The 23,637-nt window shown below is 37.9% G+C and overlaps 1 protein-coding gene and 1 non-coding gene across 2 annotated transcripts in view; one reads left to right on the plus strand and one right to left on the minus strand.

Moving 5' to 3' along the window:
- The window catches only part of SNX12 (sorting nexin 12), a 103,845-nt gene that overhangs the window by 41,244 nt on the left and 38,964 nt on the right, over positions 1 to 23,637 (plus strand). The gene's annotated exons all lie outside the window — the stretch shown is intronic.
- On the minus strand, positions 21,220 to 21,290 carry TRNAE-UUC (transfer RNA glutamic acid (anticodon UUC)). Its single transcript has one exon. It is a non-coding gene; the product is annotated as a tRNA-Glu (tRNA).

The following is a 23,637-nucleotide window of genomic DNA, read 5'->3' on the forward strand; positions in this document are numbered from 1 at the left end:
CACCTCTCCCTCTGTTTTAACGGACAACTGGGCTGGGTACAGAATTCTTGCCTGAGAGTCTTTCTCTTTCAGGATCTTGAATATATCATACCACTGCCTTCTCATCTCTAGGGTGCTTGTTGAATAGTCTGAACTCAGTCTTATTTGATTTCCTTCATATGTAGTAGATTGTTTTTCTATTGCTGCTTTCAGGATTTTCTGCTTTTCTTCAACATTTGACAGACTGATTAGTATCTGTCTTGAGGAAAGCCTATTTGGATTTATTCTGTTTGGATTTCGTTGGACTTCTTTGACTTATGTATTTATGTCCTTTATGATGGTTGGGATGTTTTCCCCCATTATATCTTCAACTACTCTTCCTAGCCTTTTACTCCTCTCTTCTCCTTCTGGCACACTCTTCTCCTCCTGGGATTCTTATATTTGTACACTTTGTTTTGTCTATCATTTCCCTGACTTCCCATTCAATTTTTTCTGCCATTTGCTGGTTTGAGTCTTTGAAGTGAATTATCCTGTCCTTTATATCACTTATTCTTTCTTCTGTCTCTTCGAATCCTGTGTTGTGTGCCTCTGGTATGTTTTTATTTGGTAAACAGAGTCTTTAATCTCTGTGGTTTCTGCTATTTTTCCGTTTATTCTTTCAAATTCTTCTTTGTGCTCTTCTACTGTCTTCCTGATCTCCTTTATGTCATTTGCTATCCCACTTATTTTATTAAGTAGAGTTGTATGTACATCTTTGATTAGTTATTCCAATGTCTGTGTCTTCTCTGGTGTTTTAATATGGTCATTAGGCAGGGCTATATCTGTCTGCCTTGTGGTATGCTTAGTGATCTTCTGCTGTCTTCATGGCATGTAAATATCTTGATTGATTTACTTTTGGAGTTGATTTCTTTCAGTATTCTAAGGCCTTGTGTTGTTGGTATGGTTGTGCAGCAGTGAGCAGGGTATGGAGTGGGGCACTCATTGTGGTGATTTGTTTCAGGGCAGGTATGGGCACAGGTTGGGGATGTTATGCTGATGTATGTGAACGTGGGCACCCAATGGCCAGGGAGGATGTAGTTGTGTGGGTGCACCGGTCTGGGGGGGGGGTATAACCCTGGTGTGCTTTGGTCTAAGGGACAGGGCCCTTTGTGCACATGCATAGAGCTGTGGCAGCAGGTTGACGTTAGGCTTTCGTGGATTGGGGGCATATGTAACCTGACTGCTCAGGTTGACACTTTCTCAGGTTGGGATGTGAGACTGAGGGCTGTGCGCATATTTGGTTCTAGGGTTGCTGTAAAGTGCAATTCTTAGAGCTAAATGACATAATTGGGGGCTGTGCGCATGTGTGGTCGTGGGAATGCCATAAAGTGATGTGCTGAACTCAGGGAGGGCAGGGTGAGGCTCTGTAACACTATGGGGTGGGGTGGGGGTAGCCTAGGTACAGAGGTTAATGCCTGCAGCCTTTATGCACTGGGAACAGCCCAGCAGTTTTTTTTTTAATTCAGTGAAATGTAATTTATCCTTTTATGATTATTACATTCCATGTTCTTTCTACCCTTTTCTTCTACCCTTAAGTTGTGTTTCCTTTGGGGAGCTTTATAGTTTTAGCAATTATCTTTTATGTTTAGTTCTAATATTCATCTTTAATTTTTGTGTTTAGTATGGGGTCAGAGTTGAGGTTTATTTTTTCCATATGATTATCCAGTTATTCCAGCACCATTTGTTGAAAAGACTTACCTTTCCCCAATCCAGTATAGCTTTGTCAAAATCAGATGACTGTTTATGTGTAGGTCTATTTCTGGGCTTTCTATCCATTGATCAGTTTGTCTATCAAATACTTTAGCTTTATAGTAAGTCTTAAAATCAGGAAGATTTGGTTCTCCAACTTTGTCATTCCTTTTTCCAGAATGCTTTGAATATTTTAGGTCCTTTGCATTTCTATACACATTTTAGAATCAGCTTGCCAATTTATATTTAAAAACCTGGTGGATTATGATTGCAATTGTATTGATTCTATAGATTAATATTGAGATGATTGCAATCTTAACAATATTCAGTCTTTTAATCCACAAACATGATGTATCTCTCTTATTTATTTAGGTCATCTTTAATTTTTTTAGCAATGTTTTGTAGCTTTTAGTGTAGAAGTTGCTGGAATAGTTTTTATGGATACTATCAAATGCCTTCTAGAAAAGTGGTGCCAATTTGCTTTACCAAAAATCATCTATTTTCTCATACTCTCATTAGCACTGGATTGTAACAATTTTTTTTATTCTTTGCTGATCTCATAGGTAAAGATTTTTATCAATTTTGTGGCATCTCTTTGATTACTGTTGAGATTAGACACATTTTTGCATACTTTTTATTGATTATTTGTACATAATTTTTCATGAATTGCTTATTCTTGTCCTTTGCCCATTTTTCTATTGGAGTTCTTATGTTTTTCATGTTGATTTGTAAGAGTTCTTTGTATATTAGGGATATGTGTGTGTGTAACTAGAAAAAAGGTAGTATCTTTACTTTATAATATGGAAAAATGAGGCAAAAGTTAAGTGATTTTCCTAAAGTCATACAAATAAGAAGTGGCAGAGCAAGCATTTACATCCTGGTTTATATGACATAAAGTATCATGTTCTTTCTGTTACACTAAAGATCCCTATTTTTAGTCCCTTAATAACTTTTTCAAATTCTTTAATATTATTGTCTCTTCCTCTAAAACCTTTAGTTTCAGAATTTGACTCCTGATAGTCTTATTAGAACTATAGAGAACACTTAGTATAGTTTTTCCTTCTTTTTTTGATTCATTCAAAGCCTTTTTTCCCCACTTATTGCTTTGAAATAATTTTGAATGTAAAGAAAAATTGCTAGAATGGTACATGGAACTCCCTTAAATCCTTTACTCAGATTCACAAATTTTAAATGTGTTGCCATATTTGCTTTACCATTTTCTCTATCTTGATCCCCTGTACTGTAAATTCTTCAGTATGTATTTCATAAGAACAGAGACATTCTCTTACAAAACCATAATATAATGATCAAAATCAGGAAAATTAATATTGATACAGTACCACTACTGTCCATATTCATATTTTATCAATTGCTCTAATAACATCCTTGTAGAATTTTTCCCAGTCTATAATACAATTCAGCATTATGGATTAAATTCATTTATCATGTCACTTTAGTCATTTTAATCTGGAATAATTCTCCAGCTTTTTTTTTCTCTTTCATTATATTGATATTTTTGAAGAGCACAGGCCAGTGATTTTGTAAAATGTCTCTTAGTTTAAGTTTGCCTGATATTTCCTCATGATTCCATTCAGGTTATGTATTTTTTGGTAGAAATATTATATAAGTAATATGTGTGTTGCGACAGGAGGTACATGATGTTAGTTTGCCCTACTATTGGTGATGTTAACTTTGACTATTTGGTTAAAATAGAGTCTGCCAGGTTTCTGAACTGTAAAGATATTATCATTTCCCTTGTAATTAATATGTAATTTGTGGGGGGATACTTTGAGACTATATAAATATCCTGTTCATCATCAAACATTCACTCAATTTTTTTAGTTAACACTTTTTTTATTAGATAAGTGGTAGATTTACTGAAAAATCATGCTGAAAATACTGAATTCCCATACCCCCACCTCAGTTTTCCCTGTTATTTTTTGTAATATTTTTATTGTGAACGAGAAACAGACATACAAGCATTCTATACATGGTGCACAATCACTGGCTCAGTATCATCACATAGTTTTGTATTTATCACCATGATCATTTTTTGAACATTACTATTTCTCCGGCAAAAGGAATAAAAAATAAAAAACTCATACATGCCATACCCCTTACCGCTCCCACTCATCTTACCATTAGTATTTCAATCTACTCAATTTATTTTAACCTTTGTTCCCTCTACTGTTTATTTTTTACTCATCTGTCCATACTGTAGATAAAAGGAGCATCAGACATGAGGTTTTCACAACCACACAGTCACATGTAAAAGCTATATCATTATCCAGTCATTTTCAAGAAACATGGCTACTGGAACACAGCTCTACAGTTTTAGGCAGTTCCCTCTAGCCACCCTAATACACCATAAACTAAAAAGGGGGTATCTATATAATGTATAAGAATAACCTCCAGGATAACCTCTCAATTCTATTTGAAATCTCAGCCGCTGATGCTTTATTTTGTCATTTCTCTCTTCCCCCTTTTGGTCAAGAAGGTTTTCTCAATCCCTTGATGCCAAGTCCCAGATCCCCCCAGGGCTTCTGTCCCATGTTGCCAGGGAGGTTTATACCACTGGGATTCATATCCCACATAGAAGGGGGAAGGCAGTGAGTTCATCTGCCATGTAGCCTTAGAGAGAGAGAGAGAGGCCACATATGAGCAACAAAAGAGGTTCTCTGGGGGTGACTTTTAGGCCTAATTTTAAGTAGGCTTATCCTATCCTTTGCAGGGATAGGTTTCATAGGGGTAAATCCCAAGATTGAGGGCTCAGCTTATTGATTTGGTTGTCCCCACTGCTTGTGAGAATATCAGGAATTCTCCAAATGGGGAAATAGAAAATTTCCCTCTTTATCCCCATTCCCCCAAGGGGACTTTGCAAATACTTTTTATTCACTGTTCAAATCATGCTGGGATTTATCAGGGCATTGCACCAACCTAGACAAACTAACGAAATCTTGTGCCTGTTCAAGGTTCCATGTGCTTATGGTGTTCAAAGTTTTCCCTGTTATTAACACTTGGCATTGGTATGGTACCTTTATTACAGTTGATGAAACCATACTATTATAATTATACTTTTAATTATAGTCCATATTTTACATGAGAGTTTACTCTGTCATACAATTCTGAGTTTTTAAAATATTTTTACTTTGGTAACATATATACAACCTAAAATTTCCCATTTTATCCACTTTTAATTATAGAAATCAGTGGTGCTGATTACAATTACAGTGTTGTGCCACCATCACCACCATCTATCACCAAAACTTTTCCATTACCCCAAACAGAAATTCCATACCAATTAAGCACTAACTCTCTACTCCCCACCTCAACCCAGTCCCTGGTAACCTGTGTCTGTATTCATGAATTTGCATATTCTAATTCTTTCATAAAAGTAAGATCATATAATATTTGTCCTTTTGTGTCTGTCTGATTTCATTCAACATGATGTCTTCAAGGTTCATTCGTGTTGTAGCATGCATTGGAACTTCATTCCTTTTTACAGCTGAATAGTATTCCATTGCCTATATAGACCAAATTTTGTTTATCTATTCACCATTTGTTGGATGCTTGGGTTGCTTCCATCTTTTGAAAATTGTGAATAATGACACTACAAACATTCACATGCAATATCTGTTTGAATCCTTTCTTGCAATTCTTTTATTACTTTTTTTTTAAATTCAGGGTATTTTAGTCCAAAATTGATATTATTCATTTAATTTTCAAAGCAACCCAAATTTGACCAATATAAGCTCCTTTTGTCTCCAGTATATATATATATTTTGTATGCTCTATGGTAGGGATCACATTTCATTCTTTTTCCACGTGACCATTTGTTGAATGTTTTTTATGGAGGTGTATGGGCTGGGAATTGAACCCAGGTGTATTAGTTAGGGTTCTCTGGAGAAACAGAATCAACAGGGAACACTTGCAAATATAAAATTTATAAAAGTGTCTCATGTAACCATGGGAATGCAGAGTCCAAAATCCTCAGGGCAGGCTATGAAGCCAATGATTCCAATGGAGGGTCTGGATGAACTCCACAGGAGAGGCTCGCTGGCTGAAGCAGGAAGAGAGCCTGTGTTTACTGAATCCTCCTTAAAAAGCTTCCAGTGATTAGACTGAGCATCATTCATTGCAGAAAACATGCCCCTTGGCTGATTACAAATGGAATCAGCTGTGAATGCAGCTGATGTGACCATGATCTAATTCTATGAAATGTCCTCATTGCAACAGACAGGCCAACACTTGCCCAACCAGACAAACAGGTACCACCACTTGGCCAAGTTGACACATGAACCTGACCATGACAGTCTACCCCTTATCAACTTGGCAGCTATATATATTACCTTAAACCATACCTAATTTTTATTTTATTTTATTTTTTTTGCATGGGTAGGCACCGCGAATCAAACCTGGGTCTCCTGCATGGCAGGTGAGAACTCTCCCTGCTGAGCCACCGTGCCATACCTAATTTTTTTTGATTTATTAAAAAAAATTAACTAACACAACATTTAGAAATCATTCCATTCTACATATGCAATCAGTGATTCTTAATATCATCACATAGATGTATGATCATCATTTCTTGGTACATTTTCATCGATTTAGAAAAAGAAATAGCAAGACAACAGAAAAAGAAATAAAATGATAATATAGAGAAAAAATAAAAATAAAAATACAAAAAATATATAAAAAAACTATAGCTCAGATGCAGCTTCATTCAGTGTTTTAACATAATTACATTACAATTAGGTAGTATTGTGCTGTCCATTTTTGAGTTTTTGTATTCAGTCCTGTTGCACAGTCTGTATCCCTTCAGCTCCAATTACCCATTATCTTACCCTATTTCTAACTCCTGATGGTCTCTGTTACCAGTGACATATTCCAAGTTTATTCTCTAATGTCGGTTCACATCAGTGGGACCATACAGTATTTGTCCTTTAGTTTTTGGCTAGTCTCACTCAGCATAATGTTCTCTAGGTCCATCCATGTTATTACATGCTTCATAAGTTTATTCTGTCTTAAAGCTGCATAATATTCCATCGTATGTATATACCACAGTTTGTTTAGCCACTCGTCTGTTGATGGACATTTTGTCTGTTTCCATCTCTTTGCAATTGTAAATAATGCTGCTATAAACATTGGTGTGCAAATGTCCGTTTGTGTCTTTGCCCTTAAGTCCTTTGAGTAGATACCTAGCAATGGTATTGCTGGGTCATATGACAATTCTATATTCAGCTTTTTGAGGAACCGCCAAACTGCCTTCCACAGTGGTTGCACCATTTGACATTCCCACCAAAGGGGGATAAGTGTGCCTCTTTCTCCACATCCTCTCCAGCACTTGTCATTTTTTGTTTTGTTGATAATGGCCATTCTGGTGGGTGTGAGATGATATCTCATTATGGTTTTGATTTGCATTTCTCTAATGGCCAGGGACATTGAGCATCTCTTCATGTGCCTTTTGGCCATTTGTATTTCCTCTTCTGAGAGTTGTCTGTTCAAGTCTTTTTCCCATTTTGTAATTGGGTTGGCTGTCTTTTTGTTGTTGAGTTGAACAATCTCTTTATAAATTCTGGATACTAGACCTTTATCTGATATGTCGTTTCCAAATATTGTCTCCCATTGTGTAGGCTGTCTTTCTACTTTCTTGATGAAGTTCTTTGATACACAAAAGTGTTTAATTTTGAGGAGCTCCCATTTCTTTCTTTCTTTCTTCAGTGCTCTTGCTTTAGGTTTAAGGTCCATAAAACCGCCTCCAATTGTAAGATTCATAAGATATCTCCCTGCATCCTCTAACTGTTTTCTGGTCTTAGACCTAATGTTTAGATCTTTGATCCATTTTGAGTTAACTTTGTATAGGGTTTGAGATACGGGTCCTCTTTCATTCTTTTGCATATGGATAGCCAGTTCTCTAGGCCCATTTATTGAAGAGACTTCTGTCCCAGGTGAGTTGGCTTGACTGCCTTATCAAAGATCAATTGTCCATAGATGAGAGTCTCTATATCTGAACACTCTATTCGATTCCATTGGTCAATATATCTATCTTTATGCCAGTACCATGCTGTTTTGACCATTGTAGCTTCCTAATATGCCTTAAAGTCAGGTAGCATGAGACCTCCGAATTCATTTTTTTTTCTTAGGATACTTTTAGCAATTCAGGGCACCCTGCCTTTCCAGATAAATTTGGTTATTGGTTTTTCTATTTCTGAAAAGTAAGTTGTTGGCATTTTGATTGGTATTGCATTGAATCTGTAAATCAATTTAGGTAGAATTGATATCTTAACTTTATTTAGTCTTCCAATCCATGAACACGGTATGCCCTTCCATCTACTTAGGTCTTCTGTGATTTTTTTAAAACAATTTCTTGTAGTTTTCTTTGTATAGGTCTTTTGTCTCTTTAGTTAAATTTATTTCTAAATATTTGATTCTTTTGATTGCAGTTGTAAATGGAATTCTTTTCTTAATTTCCCCCTCAGATTTTTCATTACTAGTGTATAGAAACAGTATAGATTTTTGAGTGTTGATCTTGTAACCTGCCACTTTGCTGTACTCATTTATTAGCTCTAGTAGTTTTGCTGCTGTGAATTTTTTTTGGGTTTTCAACATGTAGTATCATATCATCTGCAAACAGTGAGAGTTTCACTTTTTCCAATTTGATGCCTTGTATTTCTTTTTCTTGTCTAATTGCTCTGGCTATAACTTCCAACACAATGTTGAATAACAGTGGTGATAGTGGACATCCTTGTCTTGTTCCTGATCTTAGGGGGAAAGTGTTCAGTTTTTCCCCATTGAGGGTGGTATTAGCTGTGGGTTTTTCATATTTTCCCTTTATCATTTTAAGGAAGTTCCCTTCTATTCCTATGCTTTGAAGTGTTTTCAACAGGGAAGGATGTTGAATTTTGTCAGTGCCTTTTTTGCATCAATCAAGATGATCATGTGGTTTTTCTAACTTGATTTGTTGAGATGGTGTATTATATTAATTGATTTTCTTACGTTGAATCATCCTTGCATACCTGGGATGAATCCTACTTGGTCCTGATGTATAATTCTTTTAATGTATTGCTGGATTCGATTTGCTAGAATTTTGTTGAGGATTTTTGCATCTATATTCATTAGAGAGATTGGTCTGTAGTTTTCTTTTTTTGTAATATCTTTGTATGTCTTTGGTATGAGGTGTAGAATGAGTTAGGTAGCTTTCCCTTCTCTTCAATTTATTTGAAGAGTTTGAACAGGATTGGTTCCAAATCTTTCTTGACTATTTGGTAGAATTCACATGTGAAGCCATCTGGTCCTGGACTTTTCTTTTGGGGGAACTTCTTAATGACTGATTCAATTTCTTTACTTGTGATTGGTTTGTTGAGGTTGTCTATTTCTTCTCTAGTCAAAGTTGGTTGTTCATGCCTTTCTGGGAAGTTGTTCATTTCATCTACATTGTTGTATTTATTAGCATAAAGTTGTTCATAGTATCCTGTCATTACTTCCTTTATTTTTGTGGGGTCAGTGGTTATGTTTCCTCTTCCATTTCTTATTTATTTTCATCCTCTCTCTTCTTCTTTTTGTCAATCTTGCTAAGGATCCATCAATCTTATTGATTTTCTCATAAAACCAGCTTCTTGTTTTGTTTATTTTCTCAATTGTTTTCATGTGCTTAATTTCATTTATTTCTGCTCTAATCTTCTTTATTTCTTTCCTTTTGCTTGCTTTGCAGTTAGTTTGCTGTTCTTTCTCTAGTTCTCCAAAGTGGACAGTTAATTCCTTGACTTTTGCCCTTTCTTCTTTTTTGATATAGGCATTTAGGGCAATAAACTTCCCTCTTAGCACTGCCTTTGCTGTGTCCCATATATTTTGATATGTTGTGTTTTCATTTTCATTTGCCTTGAGATATTTACTGATTTCTCTTGTAATTTCTTCCTTGACCCACTGGTTGTTTAAGAGCGTGTTTTTGAGCCTCCATATATTTGTGAATTTTCTGGCACTCTGCCTATTATTGATTTCCAAGTTCATTCCTTTATGATCTGAGAACATACTTTGTATGATTTCAATCTTTTTAAATTTATTGAGATTTCTTTTTGACCTAGCATATGGTCTATCCTTGAGAATGATCCATGAGCACTTGAGAAAAAGGTGTATCCTGTTCTAGTTTGCTAGCTGCTGGAATGCAACACAGCAGAGACGGATTGGCTTTTAATAAAAGGGGATTTATTTTGTTAGTTCTTCAGAGGAAAGGCAGCTAACTTTCCACTGAGGTTCTTTCTTACATGGAAGACACAGGATGGTCTCTGCTGGTCTTCTCTCCAGGCCCCTGGGTTCCAACAACTTTCCCCAGGGTGACTTCTTTCTTCATCTCCAAAGGCCTGGGCTGAGCTGTGAGTGCTGAGATGAGGAATGCTGAGCTGCTTAGGCTGTGCTACCTTGCACTCTCTCATTTAAGTACCAGCCAATTAAGTCAAACATCAGTCATTGCAGCAGACATGCCTCCTAGCCCACTGCAGATGTAAATCAGCAACAGATGAGGTTCACGTACCATTGGCTTATGTCCACAGCAACAAAACTAGGTATGCTCACCTGGCCCAGTTGACAACTGAATCTAACTAACAAACCTGTTGTTATGGGCTGTAATGTTCTATAAATGTCTGTTAAGTCTAGCTCATTTATTGTATTATTCAAATTCTCTGTTTCTTTATTGATCCTCTGTCTAGATGTTCTGTCCATTGATGAGAGTGGGGAATTGAGGTCTCCAGCTATTATGGTAGATGTGTCTATTTCCCTTTTCAGTGTTTGCCTCATGTATTTTGGAGCGTTCTGGCTCGGTGCATAAATATTTATGATTATTATGTCTTCTTGTTGAATTGTTCCTTTTATTAATACATATTGTGCTTCTTTGCCGCTTTTAACTGTTTTACATTTGAAGTCTAATTTGTTGGATATTAGTACAGCTACTCCTGCTCTTTTCTGATTGTTATTTGCATGGAATATCTTTCCCCAACCTTTTCAACCTATGTTTATCCTTGGGTCTAAAATATGTTTCCTGTAGATAGCATATAGATGGGTTCTACTTTTTAATCCATTCTGTCACTCTATGTCTTTTGATTGGGGAGTTTAATCCATTAACATTTAGTGTTATTCCTGTATGGGCAGTACTTTCTTCTACCATTTTACCTTTTGGATTTTATGTCATATCTAGTTTTTCTTCTTTTTACCTTTACTGATAGTCTTCCTTTCTATACTCTTCTCCACACCTCTCTCTCCTGTCTTTTCTTATCTTTCTCTAGTGTTCCCTTTAATATTTCTTACAGAGCCCATTGCTTGGTCACAAATTCTCTTAGTGTTTTTTGTCTGCAAATATTTTAATTTCCCCCTCATTTTGAAGGACAGTTTTGCTGGATATAGAATTCTTGGTTGGCAGTTTTTCTTGTTTAGTAATTTAAATATATCATCCCACTGTCTTCTAGCTTCCATGGTTTCTGCTGAGAAATCTACACATAGTCTTATTGGGTTTCCCTTGTATGTGATGGATTGTTTTTCTCTTGCTGCTTTCAAAATCCTCTCTTTCTCTTTGACCTCTGACATTCTAACTAGTAAGTGTCTTGGAGAACACCTATTTGGGTCTAATCTCTTTGGGGTGCGCTGCACTTCTTGGATCTGTAATTTTAGGTCTTTCATAAGAGTTGGGAAATTTTCAGTGATAATTTTTTCCATTAGTTTTTCTCCTCCTTTTCCCTTATCTTCTCCTTCTGGGACACCCACAACACGTATATTTGTGCAGTTCATATTGTCCTTGAGTTCTCTGATACCCTGTTCAAAATTTTCCATTCTTTTCCCAATAGTTTCTGTTTCTTTTTGGAATTCAGATGTTCCGTCCTCCAAATCACTAATTCTATCTTCTGTCTCTTTAAATCTATCATTGTAGGTATCCATTGTTTTTTCCATCTTTTCTACTTTATCCTTCACTTCCATAAGTTCTGTGATTTGTTTTTTCAGTTTTTCTATTTCTTCTTTTTGTTCAGCCCATGTCTTCTTCATGTCCTCCCTCAAGTTATCGATTTCGTTTTTGAAGAGGTTTTCCATTTCTGTTCGTATATTCAGCATTAGTTGTCTCAGCTCCTGTATCTCATTTGAACTATTGGTTTGTTCCTTTGACTGGGCCATATTTTCAATTTTCTGAGCGTGATCCTTTATCTTCTGCTGGCGTCTGGGCATTTAGTCAGATTTCCCTGGGTGTTGGACCCAACAGGTTGAAAGATTTTTCTGTGAAATCTCTGGGTTCTGTTTTTCTTATCCTGCCCAGTAGGTGGCGCTCGTGGCACACGTTTTTCTGCGGGTCCCACCAGTAAAAGGTGCTGTGGGTCCTTTAACTTTGGAAAACTCTCGCCGTGGGGGAGGTTCGCCAGCCGAAGCGGCTTGGAAGAGTGCCAGCCAGCCCGGGGGTCCGAACACGGGGATGGTTGCCAGCCGCCGCAGCCCAGGAGAGCACCCTTCCGAATTTCCTAGTCGGCCCGGGGCGCCAAGCGTGGTTGGAGGGCTCCAGCCGCCTCGGCCCGGGAGAGTGCACCGTTCCCAGCCGGGCTGGGGAGTCACGTGTTTGGAAGGGACCCCCCCTGGTCACCGTTCTCCGCGGCCTGGGGATTTCCGATCCAATTCTCTCAGTTGGTCCAGGGGGCCACGCGTGGTGGGGGCACCAGCCACCGCGGCTTGAGGGGACCACCTGCCCAATTCTGCCAGCTGGCCCGGGAAGGAGGAGGGGAGGGACTCTGGCCGCTTGCTGCCCCACCCGGGGAAGCTCGCATCCCTCGGCGATCTCACCAGAGCGGGTTCTCCCAACCAGTCAGCCATTCCAGGATGGGGTACGCTGTCTTTTTGATCTCTGTCGTGGCTCCGGGAGCTGTTCTATATCGTTTCTACTCCCCTAGTAGCTGTTCTAGAGGAGGAAAGGTGAGCATGGCAAGGCTGTCGAGCACGGTGGCGGAGGAGCCAGTGAAGGCGGAAGAAGGCATGGTGGTGGTTGGAGAGCCGCTGGAGTAGGAGGAGAAAGGGAAGGATAAGATGGCGGATGGAGCGCCGCCGGAGCAGAAGGGGAAAGAGAAGGGCAAGATGGCGGGAGCGCCGGCAGAGAAAGGGGAAGAGGAGGGCTAGATGGCGGCAGGAGCGCCGGCGGAGAAGGGGGAAGAGGAGGGCTAGATGGTGGCGGGAGCGCCAGCGGAGAAAGGGGAAGAGGAGGGCTAGATGGCGGCGGGGGCGCCAGCGGAGAAGGGGGAAGAGGAGGGCTAGATGGCGGCGGGAGCGCCGCCGGCGGAGAAGAAGGAAGAGGAAGGCTAGATGGCCACTGAGACACTTTTATAAATTTTATATTTGTGAGTGTTTCCTGTTGATTCTGTTTCTCTAGAGAACCCTAACTAATACAATCATCATGATCATTTCTTAGAACATTTGCATCAATTCAGAAAAAGAAATAAGAAAATAACAGAAAAAAATCATACATACCATACCCCTTACCCCTCCCTTTCATTGATCACTAACATTTCAATCTAAATTTATTTTAACATTTGTTCCCCCTATTATTTATTTTTATTCCATTTGTTTTACTCGTCTGTTGATAAGGTAGATAAAAGGAGCAACAGACATAAGGTTTTCACAATCACACAGTCACATTGTAAAAACTTTATCATTATACAATCATCTTCAAGAAACATGGCTGCTGGAGCACAGGTCTACATTTTCAGGGAATTCTCTCCAGCCTCTCCATTACATCTTGACCAACAAGGTGATATCTATTTAATGTGTAAGAATAACCTCCAGGATAACCTCTAGACTCTGGAATCTCTCAGCCATTGATACTTTTTCTCCTCTCATTTCACTCTTCCCCCTTTTGGTCGAGAAGGTTTTCTCAATCTCTTGATGCTGAGTTCCAACTCATTCTAGGATTTCTGTCCCATGTTGCCAGGAAGGTCCACACCCCTGGGAGTCATGTACCATGTAGACAGGGGGAGGGCAGTGAGCTTGCTTGTTGTGTTGGCTGGAGAGAGAGGCCACATCTGAGCAACAAAAGAGGTTCTCTTGGGGGTGCCTCTTAGGCCTAATTTTTTTATTTATTAATTAAAAAATTAATAACAAGCAAAACAGTAAGATATCATTCCATTCTACAAATATAATCAGTAATTCTTAATATCATCACATAGTTGCATATTCATCATTTCTTAGAACATTTGCATCAATTTAGAAAAAGACAACAGAAAAAGAAATAAAACAATAATAGAGAAAAAAAGTTATACATACCATACCCCCTACCCCTGGCTTTCATTTACCACTAGCATTTCAAAGTAAATTTATTTTAACATTTGTTCCCCCCTATTTATTTTTATTCCATATGTTCTACTCTTTTGTTGATATGGTAGATAAAAGGAGCATCAGACACAAGGTTTTCACATTCACAGAGTCACATTGTGAAAGCTATATCATTGTTCAATCATCATCAAGAAACATGGCTACTGGAACACAGCTGTACATTTTCAGACAGTTCCCTCCAGCCTCTCCACTACATCTTGAACAACAAGGTGATATCTACTTAATGCGTAAGAATAACCTCCAGGATAACCTCTCGACTCTGTTTGGAATCTCTCAGCCATTGACACTTAGTCTCATTTCACTCTTCCCCCTTGTGGTCGAGAAGGCTCTCTCAGTCCCTTGATGTTCAGTGTCAGCTCATTCTAGGGTTTTTCTCAGTCCCTTGATGCTGAGTCTCAGCTCATTCCAGGATTTCTGTCCCACGTTGCCAGGAAGGTCCACACCCCTGGGAGTCATGTCCCACACAGAGAGGGGGAGGGTGGTGAGACTGCTCGTCGTGTTGGCTGGAGGGAGAGGCCACATCTGAGCAACAAAAGAGGCTCTCTTGGGGGTGACCCTTAGGCCTAAATTTTAAGTAGACTTGACCTATCCTTTGTGGGGTTAAGTTTCATATGAACAAACCCCAAGACTGGGGTCTCAGCCTATAGCTTTGGTTGTCCACACTGCTTGTGAGAATATCAAGAATTCGACTTGGGGAGGTTGAATTTCTCCCCACTCTCACCATTCCCCGAAGGGGGCTTGCAAATACTTTTCCACTCACTGATTAATCACTCTGGGATTCATTGGGGGCATCATTCTGGACAAACCAACAAAATTTCATGTCCTACCTGAGATTCCAAGTACTTATGATGTTCAATCAAACTATCTACATAGGTTATATTAGGAAATGCTCTAGTCAAAATATAAATTTTGTAACAAATAAACATTTTTTGCTTTAGTCTCACACATAAGGTGACTTTTTAAAATATTAATTATCTTAGGCCTAATTTTAAGTAGGTTTGACCTATCCTTTGTGGGGATAAGTTTCATATGAACAAACTCCAAGATTGGGGGCTCAGACTATTGCTTTGGTTGTCCCCACTACTTGTGAGAATATCAAGAATTCCACTTGGGGAAGTTGAATTTTCCCCCTTTCTCACCTTTCCCCAAAGGGGACTTTGCAAATACTTTTTTATTCACTGTTCAAAGCACTCTTCACCGGCCTTCTTGAACCAAGGTATCTTTCCCTGGATGCCTTAGATTGAACATTTCTATAGCCTTGCTTTAATTTGGACAGTATTGTGGGCTTAGAACTGTAAACTTGTAACTTATTAAATTCCCCTTCTTAAAAGCCATTCCATTTCTGTATATCACATTTTAACAGCTAGCAAACTAGAACAATCCTCTTACTGGAATCATTTATGATGGAATGAAATTCAGGCAGAGAGAGAAATTCAAGGAAGCAAGAAGCTGAAAGCAAGGAATCCTGAAAGAGAAGGGAGTGATCAGCAGATGTCATCATATGCCTTACCATGTGACACAGGAATCCAGGATCACTGGCAGCGGATCTTCAGGAAGAAAATATTGCCTTGATGATGCCTTGATTCAGACATTTGACAGCCTCAAAAATCTAAGATTATAAACTCATAAATTCTCATTGATAAAAGCCAACACATTTTATGGTATTTGCTTTGGGCAGCTTAGCAACCTAGAGCAACCATAAATGTGAGGGTTGATTTCTCAGTGCTCAATTTAAGTCCATTGTTTTTTATGTCTGTCCTCTTGCCAGTATCATGCTGTTTTGTTCACTATAGCTTTATAATAAGTTTTGAGATCAGGAAGGGTGAGTCCTCCAACTTTATTCTTTTTCAAGTTGGATTTAGCTAATCAGGGCCCCTTACCCTTCCATATAAATTTGATGATTGACTTTCCCGTTTCTGAAAAGAAGGTTGTTGAAATTTTAATTGGGATTGCATTGAATCTATAATTTGTTTTGGGTAGGATTGACTTCTTAACAATATTTAGTTTTCCAGTCCATCAACACAGAATATTATTCCAAGATCTAGGTGTTAGAAACATCTTTTTTACCCTTTTACCAGAGAGACCTAGGAGTTATCCTAGGCTTTTCATTTTATTTGCATGGGCAGGCACCAGGAATCGAACCTGGGTCTCTGGCATGGCAGGTGAGAACTCTGCCTGCTGAGCAACTGTGGCCTGCCTTACCCCAGGCTTTTGAATCCCTCTCAACAACCCCATCAAGTGATTGTCTGGATCTGGATCTGTGCTTGAATATTTCATTTTTTTGGAAGAAATCACTCCTAGACAGTGTCTTCCATTGTTGGACATCTCTGATATTTGACATCCCTTTATATTTGAAAACAGTGGTCATTTGTTTCCTCTACAAATCTTGTCTTCTCTTTCTAAACATCTGCAGTTCCTTTACTGCCATTACTCTTATGGCAGAGTTTTAGGATATGTTCATCATGCCAATTATTGTGTTCTATTCTGTTCAATCTTTAGTTCATCAATATTTCTCTTTTAAAGATTGGCATATGGAACAAAACATACTATTTTAGGCACATTTTATGATCTATACATCTGTGACTTTCTTTGTTCTAGACCCTATGCTACTTGTCATGGTCAGGTTCATGTGTCAACTTGGCCAAGTGGTGGTACCTGTTTGTCTGGTTGGGCAAGTGCTGGCTTGTCTGTTGCAATGAGGACATTTCATAGAATTAAATCATGATCATGTCAGCTGCATCCACAGCTGATTCCATTTGTAATCAGCCAAAGGAGAGTGTCTTCTGCAATGAGTGATGCTTAATCTAATCACTGAAAGCCCTTTAAGGAGTATTCAGAAGAGACAGGCTCTCTTCCTGCTTCAGTTGGTGAGCCTCTCCTGTGCAGTTCATCCAGACCCTCCATCGGGATCGTCAGCTTCACAGCCTGCCCTGTGGATTTTGGACTCTGCATTCCCGCGGTCACCTGAGACACTTATACATTTTATATTTGTGAGTGTTCCCTGTTGATTCTGTTTCTCTAGAGAACCCTAACTAATACACTACTACTCATGCAGGCCATGAGTGAATTCACCTTTTTGATAGCAAAATCAGTCACTGTGTTGACTTATGTTGTGCCTATAGTAAAAATGCTTAAAACTTTAACTCTGCTGCTAAGTATCCATCTATTTGGTACTTGTGCAGTTGTTTTAGGACCTGGTACAAGTTTTAAGTTGATGTTTTACTTTTCAGCTTGTTAAACTCAGACCATTGTTCCTGTTTGTCAAGCTCATTTTGAATCTTAAATGTCATCCAGTTGAACTAGCTATATTTTACAGCTTATCACCTGCAAATTTGATTAGTGTGCCATTAATGTCTTCATACAAGTTACTACCAAAAAGTATCAAAAAGGGCAGGGCTGAGTACAGATCTTCTCAGCCAGACTAGAGACTGTCATTCATGGTGAAATAAATCTATCAAACAAGGCCTCCTGCTGGTCATTTGCCTTCAGCTACTGCTGTATATAGGATTTGAGCCAAGAGATCTATCACAATGTTACCTTGAAACAATTTCTAGTCTTTTCATGGGATTAGTGCTTCAGTGTTGTGTGGAGGCTTGTTTATTTTAAGATGGGGGCCTTTCAAATAGTCGAAATTTATGTTTTTGAGTGGAGATTGGCTGGCCTGGTTCAGTTTGTATCTTTCTTGGTACCAGGGCCAAAGAGAAATGTTTTTGGGAGCCAAGGCCTTCTGCCTTAATCACAGAGTTTTTAAAGCATCTAAGAAACTTTAGAACTGTCATTTATTCAAGCTTCTAAAATCTGACTGACAAACCCTCTTATTAATGTGCTCATTTCTTTTAATCTGCTATATCAGTTAACAAGTACTTATGTACCTTATAAACTAATTAAATAGAAAGGTGCTCTCAGAATTTTCAAATAAGGATAGGGAAAGGTTTTTGTCTTAAAGTGAAGTAAAGTTAAACAAAATGGATAAAAATAGCTATCTGGAAGCATACATCTACAGAATTACCTACCCCAAGAGAGAGGTTTTCTTTTAATGAAATTAGCGTGTTTTTCAAGTTTCCATCAAAGATCAGTGTATAGTCTTTCAAAAAAGAAAATGAAATGTAATGATACAAAGAAATCATAACTTACTTAACTGATTATAACTTGGCCATCTTAGATAGCCATCTATGAATAGAAGTGTGAAGGGTGATTATCTGCAAGGAGCCTGGAAAGGAGGAGAATGATATTTTCTTTATGTAGCCCTTTCCAGGCTATTTATTATCGTTTATTTTTAATTACATGGTAATATGTGAATACATTCATCTTGTAAAAATGATGAAACATTACGGGTAAGTATAAGTTCCCTTTCACCAATTTTCTTGCTGCCAATTCTGATCAGGGAGGCTTTTTTTTTTTTTAGTTGACAAATCTTCACATACATACAATCCATATATGGTGCACAATCAATGGCACACAATATCATCACATAGTTGTGTGTTCATCACCATGATCATTTTTAGAACATTTATATCATTCCAGAAAAAGAAATAAAAAGAAAAAAACTCATACATACCATACCCCTCACCCCTCCCTCTCATTGACCAATAGTATTTCAATCTACCCAATTTATTTTATACCTTACCCCCTATTATTTATTTTTATCCATTTTTAATTCATCTGCCCATATCCTTGATAAAAGGAATATCAGACAAAAAGTTTCACAATCACACAGTCATATTGTAAAAGTTATATCATTATATAATCATCTTCAAGAACAAAGGCTCCTAGAAGACAGCTCAACAGTTTCAGGTACTTCCCTCCAGGCACTCCAACATACCATAAACTAAAAAGGGATATATATATATAATGCATAAGAATAACCTCCAGGATAACCTCTCGACTCTGAAATCTCTCAGCCACTGAAACTTTATTTTGTCTCATTTCTCTCTTCCCCCTTTTGGTCAAGGAGGCTCTCTCAGTCCCTCAATGCTTGGTCCTGGCTCATTCCAGGAGTTCTGTCTCACATTGCCAGAGAGATTTATACCCTTGGGAGTCATGTCCCATGTAGGGGAGGAGGGCAGTGAGTTCACCTGTTGAGTTAACTTAGAGAGAGAAGCCACATCTGAGCAACAAAAGAGGCTCTCTGGGGGTGACTCTTAGGCCTAATTATAAGTAGGCTTAACCTATCCTTTCCAAGAATAAGTTTCCTAAAACCCCAAGATCGAGGACTCAACATACTGATTTGGTTGTCCCCACTGCTTGTGAGAATATCAGGAATTCTCCAAATGGGAAAGTTGAATATTTCTTCCTTTCTCCCCAGCCCCCAAGGGGACTTTGCAAATATTTCTATATTCACTGCCACACATCAACATTTTAATATGTAGTCTTGCCTGCCTTCTTAGAGGAAATGTCTTGTACAGATGATCAAGCCCTGATTCTTTTCTTTATTTTTTTGAGCTAACCTTATTTTTATTTTTAAATTTTGTTGTGGTAACATATATACAACATAAAATTTCCCACTCTAAAGAATATAATTCACTGGTATTAATTACATTCACAATGTTGTGCTACCATCACCACCATCCATTACCAAAACATACAAAAACATTTCCATCATTCCAAATAGAAACTCTGTACCCATGAAGCAATGAATGTCCATACCCTCCTACCTCCCAGTAACTGGTAGTCTGTACTCTGTTCTCTATCTCTATGCATTGCTTATGCTAGATATTTCATACATGTGAGTTCATATAAAATTTGCCCTTTTGTGTCTGGCTTATTTCGCTCAACATGATGTATTTAGGGTTCATCCATGTTGTTGCACATATCAGAACTTCATTCCTTTTTATGGCTGAGTAAAATTCCTTTGTGTGTATATGACACATTTTGTTTATTCCTTTGTCAGATAATGGACACTTGGATTACTTTCATCTTTGGCAATTGTGAATAATGCTGCTATGAATATTGGTGTGCAAATATCTGTTTGAATTCTTACTTTCAATTCTTCTGGATATTTACCTAAAAATGGGATTTGGTGAGCCATAGGGTAATTCTATACTTAGCTTTCTGAGGAATCACCAAACTGTTTTCCACAGCAGCTGTATGATTTTACATTCCCACCAACAATGTATAAGAGTTCCTATTTCTCCACATCCTTGCCAATATTTATTTCCTGTGTGTTAAAAATGAATAATAATAGCTATCCTAGTGGGTGTAAAGTGGTATCTCATTATGGTTTTCGTTTGCATTTTCATAATGGCTAACAATATTGAGCATCTTTTCATGTGCTTATTGGCCATTTGTATATCTTCTTTGGAAAAATGTCTATTCAAGTCCTTTGCTCATTTTAAATTTGGGTTGTTGTGTTTTTGTTGTTGAGTTGTAGGAGTTTTAAAATATATTCTGGATATTAAACCGTTATCAGATATGTGAGTTCCAAATATTTTATCCCGTTATTTGGGTTGTCTTTTCATTTTCTTGATGGTGTATTTGATGCACATAAGTTTTTAATTTTCATGAATTCTAGTTAATCTACTTTTTCTTTATTGCCCATGCTTTTGGTGCCATATCTACATTCTGGCAGCTTTTGCAAACCAGAACAGGAGGTTTGTTATTACTGTTGAGATTTTCCATTTCTTCTTAAGTCAATTTAGGTAATTTGTGTGTTTCTAGGAATTTATCCATTTCATCTAGGTTATTTCATTTGTTGACATACAATTGTTCATAGTATCTTCTTATAATCCTTTGTGTTTCTGTGGGGGTCAGTAGTTATATCCCCTCCTCATTACTGATTTTAGTTCTTTGTGTTTTCTCTCTTTTCTTTATAAGTCTAGCTAAAATTTTGTCAACTTTATTGACCTTTTCAAAGAACCAACTTTTGTTTTTGTTGGTTTTGTCTCTACATTTTTCTATTCTCTATTTCATTCATTTTCTCTAATCATTACTAGTTCCATCTTTCTCTTCACTTGGGGTTTACTCCACTCTTCCTTTTCTAGTTTGTCTAGGTGTGAAGTTACACTATTGATTCATGATTTTTCTTCTTTTTTATGTAGGCATTTACAGCCATAAATCTCTGAGCTCTGCCTTCACTGCATCCCTTCAGTTTTGGCATATAACTTTTTTATGAGACTTCAGTTTTTGAAATATAGAACTCTTTTTTATTTTATTTATTTATTTTTTGGGTGCATGGTCTGGGAATCAAACCCAGGTCTCCCGCATGAAAGGCGAGCATTCTACCACTGAACCAACCGTGCACCCCTTTAAATATAGAATTCTTAAAGCACATTCACAGTATAGTATGGTGTGTTTTTGTTTTTATTCAACTCTAAGTATTTGTTACTTTTCATTGTGATTTCTTCTTTGACCCATTAATGGTGTAAGAGCATGCTATTAAATCACCACATTTTTTTCAACTACATTTACTAGCTCACATAATTACCTGAAAACAAAGTAATCTCTCTTTCCTTCTATATCCTTGGCACAATTTATTATACTTTTATGTGAAATATAACATATATACAAAAAGCAATAAATTTCAAAGTGCATTGTAACAAGTAGTTATAGAACAGATTTCAGAGTTTGATATGGGTTATAGTTCCACAATTTTAGGTTTTCCTTCTAGCTCCTCTAAGATACTGAGACTAAAAGAAACATCAATATAATGATTCAGTAGTCATACTCATTTGTTAAATCCTATCTCTCCTGTTATAGCTCCTCCTTCTCCTTTTATCCATCTCCCAATCTTTAGGAGTATTTGAGTTATGCCCATTATAAATTTTTCATGTTGGAAAGCGCTGTCAATAACATGGGATAGGGGGATGGAACCAGTCGATGTTCTGGAGAAGATGGCCTCTCTGGGTTTCAGGACTTATCTGGTCTGGGAATCCATCTAGAGGTTGTAGGTTTTTGGAAAATAATCATACTGCATGAAAGTTTTGTAGACTCTCAGATAGAGCCCTAGGTGTTCTTAGAGTTGGCAGGAATAGTTTTGGTTGGGGTTTCGCAAACCATGGTAAATAGCAATATCAAGCTGAAGCATGCATAAGAGTAGCCTCCAGAATATCCTCCCAACTCTATTTGAACCCTCTCAGCAACTGACACCTTATTTTGTTACAATTCTTTGCCCCTATTTGGTCACAAAGGCACTGTTGATCCCATAGGGCCAGGGCCACTCTCATCTCCGGGATTCAAGTCTCATGTTGCCAAGGAGACTCCCGCCCCCAGATCATGGCCCAGCATATTGGGGAGGGTGAAGATTTTATTTGCAGACTTGGGCTTAGGGAGAGAGAGGCCACATCTGAGCAACAAAAGAGGTCCTCTGGAAGGAACTCTTAGGCATAACTATAGGTAGGCTTAGCTTTTCCACTACATAAATAAGCCTCACAAGAGCAAGTCTCAAAATCAAGGGCTTGGCCTATGGACTTAGTAGTCGCTAATGTCTGAGGCAGTATCGGGTTTCTCAGTAGTAAAGCATAATAGTTCCATTTTTTTCTCTCCTATCTCTCAAGGGACCTTGGCAATACTTTTTAATTATCTGCTGAACATATTCCTGGATGTGTCTGGTATTATATTAAGCTATACAGAATTACAAGCCCTCTTTCCCATTCTGGGCTCCATGTGTTTGGGTTGTTTAAATGATCTATACAGACAGGCTGAGTTAGATTATGTGTTAGAGAAAATTTAGGTTTTGGACAATATAAACATCTCTTCCTTTAGTCTCATTGGGTAGGTGAAGTTCTAAAATACAGACAATGTCCTCCTTATCCTTCTATTCTGATTTACTTTAGTCCCAACCCAATTGACTTCATTCCTTTATCTAATTGAAGCCTGATCTCTTTTTCAGTTTCTTTAACAGTTGTTATATGTGACACTGCTGACTTTCAGATGTGCAGAACTCCTGAGTCTTAGGTGTCACACAGGTACCCAATGTTCCAAGGAAATGCCAGGTTATACATATATAGCACAGCCTTTCAAAATCTAGAAATAACAATTACAGCTCCAGACTAAATGTGACTGCTATAAGAGCTTACAATCTAGGCCCTTGTTTTCTTATAAGTCTTTTCTAGATGAGATCATACAATATTTTCTCTTTTGTTTCTGGCTCCTTTTGCATCACATAATGTCCCCCAGGTTCATTCACCTCGTTCCATGCCTCACGACTTCACTCCTTTCTGTAGCTGCACAATATTCAACCACATCTATACACCACAGTTCACCATTCTACTTCACGGTCAGTGTATCCTTCTGCCACCTTCATCCATTTGGCATCATGTATAATGTCCAAGGTCAACCATCCATGTTCCACATTATTCTCATTTAGTTGTACAATCATCAACACTCAATTTTAGGTAATTTTCATTACTCCCAAGAGAAAATAGTTGATAAACACACCCTCACTAAATAAATAATCCAAACCTCCTGCTCTAGTTTGCTAGCTACCAGAATGCAATATACCAGAAATAGAACAGCTTTTAAAAAGGAGAATTTATTAAGTTGCAAATTTACAGTTCTAAAGCTGTGAAAATGTCCCAATTAAAGCAAGGCTATAGAAATGTCCAATCTAAGGCATCCAGAAAAAGATACCTTGGTTCAAGAAGGCTG

The sequence above is a fragment of the Tamandua tetradactyla genome, chromosome X, assembly GCF_023851605.1.
Source record: "Tamandua tetradactyla isolate mTamTet1 chromosome X, mTamTet1.pri, whole genome shotgun sequence".
Classification (NCBI taxonomy): Eukaryota; Metazoa; Chordata; class Mammalia; order Pilosa; family Myrmecophagidae; genus Tamandua; species Tamandua tetradactyla.